This window comes from Miscanthus floridulus, chromosome 3, assembly GCF_019320115.1.
Source record: "Miscanthus floridulus cultivar M001 chromosome 3, ASM1932011v1, whole genome shotgun sequence".
Classification (NCBI taxonomy): Eukaryota; Viridiplantae; Streptophyta; class Magnoliopsida; order Poales; family Poaceae; genus Miscanthus; species Miscanthus floridulus.
In genome coordinates this window covers 14,612,844-14,618,494 of record NC_089582.1, presented here as the reverse complement: position 1 = coordinate 14,618,494, position 5,651 = coordinate 14,612,844, and the positions used below count along the sequence as shown (strand labels likewise).

At 39.2% G+C, this 5,651-nt stretch overlaps 1 pseudogene; it reads right to left on the bottom strand.

Moving 5' to 3' along the window:
• Positions 1–4,252: 4,252 nt before the first annotated feature.
• LOC136543228 (uncharacterized) lies at positions 4,253–5,248 on the bottom strand (annotated as a pseudogene).
• Positions 5,249–5,651: the final 403 nt, after the last annotated feature.

Here is a 5,651-nt window from a genome sequence, read left to right as displayed (position 1 = left end):
CTTCAACCTAACACCAAACAAGAAGAGAGCTATATGCACTTTCCTGAGGGGGATCAAAGTCCTGACTGTGTTTTCAGCAAATGTTAAGAAGCTAGTGTCGATGAAGGACTTGTCAATAACACACTACAAGGCTCACGATTGCCATGTGATGCTGACAGTATTTCTACCTATTGCAATCAGGGCTATAAAGCCTGAGTTCTTGAAAATGGCCATCATCCGCATGTGCTACTTCTTTTCGAAGATCTCACAGAAGACGATTGGCAAGCAAGAGCTGAGTGACCTACATGAATTTGTGGTGGAGACACAAAACCAACTGGAGATGTGTGTTACCTCCTACTTTTTTTGATATAATGCCACATCTCATGATTCACATGGTTCATCAGATACAGGTGCTGGGCCCTTTCTACTTGCATGAAATGTGGTCCTACGAGCGGTTCATGTCGGTTCAAAGTCGATATGTGCATAATCGAGCATACCCAGAGGGCTCCATGATAGAGGGTTACAGTACTAAAGAAGTCGTCGAGTGCTGTCAAGAGTACCTAAAAGTACAGAAAGGGATTGGTAAACCCGATTCTCGTCACAAGAGAAGGCTGGCCGGGAAGGGCACCAGTGGTAGAAAAGTGTTCATCGACCATGATTACAAAGAGGTGAGTCGGGCGCATTACAGTGTCTTGCAGAGTACACAACTGATGCAACCGTACATTGATGAACACTTGGCTACCATTATGGCAGAGAGAAATGGCTGTTCGGATGATTGGGTCATGAAACAACACAAGCAACGACTAACTACCTAGTTGAAGGACCAAAACATACCGCCTAGAGAAACCACAGACTCTATTACCATCAGTAGGTTGGCAGAGGGGCCATCAAGACAGGTAACATCTTGGAATGCTTATGACATCAATGGGTATACGTATTATACCCACACAAAGGATAGTAAATATGTGAACCAAAATAACGGCGTTCGAATAGAGGCTCTCGATGGATTGGGGCGAAAGATCCAATACTTTGGCATCATTGAAGAGATATGGGAACTTGACTATGGAAGGGATATAACGGTGGCCCTGTTTTGATGCCGCTGGATCAAACAACACCAACTGAACGAGATCGGATTGAGAGTCATGGACCTCGAGAATCTTGGCTACCAAGATGACCCTTGGGTGCTCGCTTCACGTGTCGCACAAGTTTTCTATATGTCTGACCCACAAAGTAACCTCCCCCCGAAGAAGAAGACAAAGCACGTGGTTGCCTATGGGAAATAGCACATTATTGGAGTTGATGGCGTGGACGATGTTGAAGCTTACAATAACTACGATGAGATGCCGCTATTCATAGACTTTCCTAAGAAGATCAGTGTTGTGGAAAAGAACCTCCCCAAAGATATATTGCCATGTGAACGAAAAAGTGTCAAGGGGAAAGTCGTTACAGTGGGCTAGCTAGTTGTTGAACGTGGAGTGTTTGTGTAAGTGTGTGTTTGTAAGACTTCATTTATGCATGCGTGTGAGACTATATATTTATGTACGTGTGTAAGACTACATATTTTTGTATGTGTGTGAGACTACATTTATGCATGTGTGTGAGACTACCTTTTGCAACATCCAGATGACTCTATTTGAACATCCACTCTATTACTACTAAAACTTTATGAAATCACTTAACACTTTATGAAATGAAGAAATGACCAAAATAAAAGTAGGAGATCTTGATGAGTTATACGACTTTTATATTCATCACCTTTACAGTTGAAATCATTTAGTGTTTCAAAATCAGGTTTGAAGCTGTCATTTTCTAAAATTTAAAAATTGAATTGTTCAAAATTAGTGACAAAGATAGATGACTAGACTAAAATAATAGAGCATGATTTTAGAAAATTTTAGAGAAAAAAACCATCACATTTGGAGTTAGTATGAGGGAGAAAAACTAGTTACAAGTTTCAGCCACAGATGAAAAAGAGAAATCACACTTGTTCATCATTGATCATCATGAACAGTTGTGATTTTTCTTTTTAATCTCTGGGTAAAATTTGTAACTAGTCTTTCTCCCTCATACTAACCCCAAATGTGATGATTTTGTTTCCTAAAATTTTCTAAAATCTTGCCCTATCAAGTTAGTGTGTTGATTTGGTCATTCTTTTCATTTGACAAAGTTTGAGCACTTCAAATTTTCAAATTTAAAAAAATGACAAGTTCGAACGAGATTTTTAACCATTAAATGATTTCAGTTGAAAAAGTGATGAATATCAAAGTTTCATAACTCATCAAGATCTACAACTTTTATTTTGATCATTTCTTCATCTGACAAAGTGATAGTAAACATTGTTTACAAATCAACATGATTCTCGTATAGTTTATGGAACTATGAGTCATATGTGTATTTATAAACAATGTTTACTAATACTTTATCACATGAAGAAGTGACCAAAATAAAAGTTGTAGATAGTGAGGAGTTCAACAACTTTTATGTTCACGACTTTTATTGTTGAAATCATTTAAGGTTTCAAAATCTTGTTTGAAGTTGCCATTTAGTGAAATTCAAAATTTCAACTGTTCAAATTTGGTCAAATGAAAATATGATCAAAATAAAAGTTGTACATATTGATGAGTTCTACAACTTTGATATTCATGAGTTTTTCATCTGAAATCATTTACTCTTTCAAAATATTGTTTCAAGTTGAAATTGTTTGAATTTCAAAATTTGAATCGTTCAAACAAAGTCACATGACGAGATGACCAAAATAAAAGTTGTACATGTTGATGAGTTATACAACTTTTATGTTTACAACATTTTCATTTTATTTCATTTAATGTCATAAAATTGTAGTCAAAGTTTTAAAATTCAAATTTTTAATTTTTGTTTTTTTGTTTTCTATATTGTTTTGACCACAATTGTTTATATACATATTTTTTCATATATAGAATAATACAAAATATTATATTTGTGCATATACACAATTTTTGTTATATTATTTTGTGTTTTTATGATATAAAAAATATATAATTTATTATTTAAAAAATAGAAACTATTTGTAGGGGCGGCTGGATCAGGAACCGCCCCTACAAATGCATTTGTAGGGGTGGCTGGATCAGGAACCGCCCCTACAAATCATCCCGCCTATATAATCAAGGCCGTACACGGGAGTTGCCTGTTGGGCGCTCTCTTCTTCTCCGACGCCGTCAGGCTGCCTCCCCTCAACGCACCCGCGCGCCCCCTCCCCGCACCCGCGCGCCCCCTCCTCCCCGACCTAGGGTTTCGGACCGGCCGGCGGCGGCCCCATCTCCGCACCCGCCCCGCCGAGCTCGACTTCCTGTTCCACTCCATGCAGTGGGAGCCACCGTCCACACTGGTCTCCGTGGAGGCGTACGTGTGCCTGCAGTCGACCAAGAGGATCGTCGGGAACATCGGCACCTACGAGTCGGCCGTGCTCGGGGTGGCCAACGCCAGCCAGCTGCAGGCGCTGCGCCGGTCCATGCCCAGGCGACCCAGGCCCAATGTGAGTTCATATCCACTCTTTCCTGCTTCTCAATTGATTTCAAGTGCTTGTTCGATTCTAGTGTAGCCACCTCTGCTGTGTGCCCCTTCCAAGATCTTCTAATCTTGTGAAGTTGTTCTGCTACTTCCTCCATTGTTGGTCTCCGTGATAAGCTTACATGCCCCTGAAAAATCTGCGAGCTTTGGCAAAAAGTTATTGTCTAGAAGTATAGTAGATGCTGCAACATTACCATGTCCGATGATACCAGTAGTTGATGAATGGAGGTACTGTAATGCTTCTGCAGTCTTAATTGCAATCCCAATACGTTTGTCTAGGGAAAAATCTTCCTGGCTGCCTAAAATGTCCATGAGGCTACCTTTATTAGCATACTCATATATCAATATCAGACTTTCAGCTTCCAAGCAACAACCCAAAAGTCTGATAACAAGAGCAAATACAAAAGATAGCATCTAAGGCATGCAATTTTTCATCCATACAGATTTAGGAAGGCAAAGCCCTCGAAAAAAAGTGCATATCCTCATTTGGGTTCAAAATAGAGGCAGAGCGGTAGTGTGTTAGTACATGACATACAACATATATGAGTAGCTAGCGTGCTGTCTAGATCAATACGGCATCTGTATATAGTCATCACAATTCACAATGATGTCTGTATATAGCCCTAGGTAGATAACAGGTTCCTAGATAGATAACATAATTATTAAAAGGGCTATTGCTTGTGAAATATATATTCAGACACAAGAAAGTGCAATGGACTGTGATGTTTCACTCCAGCGCTTTTCTTTTAGTTGCCCACAGAGGAGGAGTGCATAGTTTCTTCATGACACCTGGCTTATCAAGGCCCTAAGGACAATAAATACAAAAGTAGGGAACTAGAATCAATCCAGAAACGAAAATATCTTAGTACAAATGGTACCATACAGCACAAGATATGACGCGTTACCTTGAACATCTTAGCTCAGCTTCCCTAGCTTTCACCTGTAAAAGTGGGGGAGACCACGTGTAATTGAAACTGAAGCAACAAGAATGTTGAAAGGCTTCCCAGGAAATAAATCATCATACATATTTATCATCATCATCCTCATCCTCATAGTCCCTCTTCCACTTTGCAAAGTATCCAAATGGCAAACCCACATTCAAGTGACCAGCAGTGTATCCAACAGAACTGCTAGGGTGCTTCATACCAACATCACCATATCTGGTGCAACCATAGCAGTGACCTTTATTAACAAAAAAAAAGAGTTAACTGCAAAGGAACCAACCAAGCACAAACACACAATAATGTTAAAGGTAATAAAAAGTCATTATGCAATCATTGGTGTGCATTAACCAAGTTTGATATTATAAATAATAAAAAGCTCCAGGACAACGAAGGTGGCACACATGGAACAGGGGCAAACAAACAGGTCAACACCGTAAAGATCATATGCTACAGCCAGAGATACATTACAATTACAGGCAGATAAGTTGAAGTTAGCGCGACCAAATAACTGAATTTGAACAGTACTTAATTTAAGATAAAGAGTATATAATACCATTGTCATTCAGATTAACTGTGCAGAAACGGTTGACAAGCAGTTCTTTAAGCTTTCCTTGTGGCATACATTTCACTTCCACAAAGAAAAGATTGTCCATGCTACATTCATTTGGACCAGCCCTTTTAATCTTTGTAGTGAAATTTAGATGATAGTAACATTTCAGGTTCTCAAAACTTGACTTGTAGTGTAAAACGTCTTTGAGTTCGTGTGCAAGATCCTGAAATAAGAAGCATGGGTCAGATCAGCAATAGCCCTTTTAATAATTGTGTCTGAATACGGCATCTGTCTAGATCAGGTTCCACCAAATTAATGGAATGCACTCATGATGTGCCACCTCGTCTAGGATGAGTTGGTTCCATAAACCAAGCACAGCCCAGCTTTTCTTCTGTATATAGTCATCACAATTCACAGGCAGTAAGCATAATAACTTTACAAAAACTGCATTTGCAACTAGGATTGTGATGACACACTGAGTAGAGTAAATCTGTATTTACTCTACTCTACTACTTTCTACTTACTACTACTACTTGCTACTCCTAAGTGGTTGCTGCTCTTACTCTACTACTACCACTCCTTCTCTGTTTTTTTTGCTTATATATTGCTGGTGTGTAGTGGCTGTTGCTACT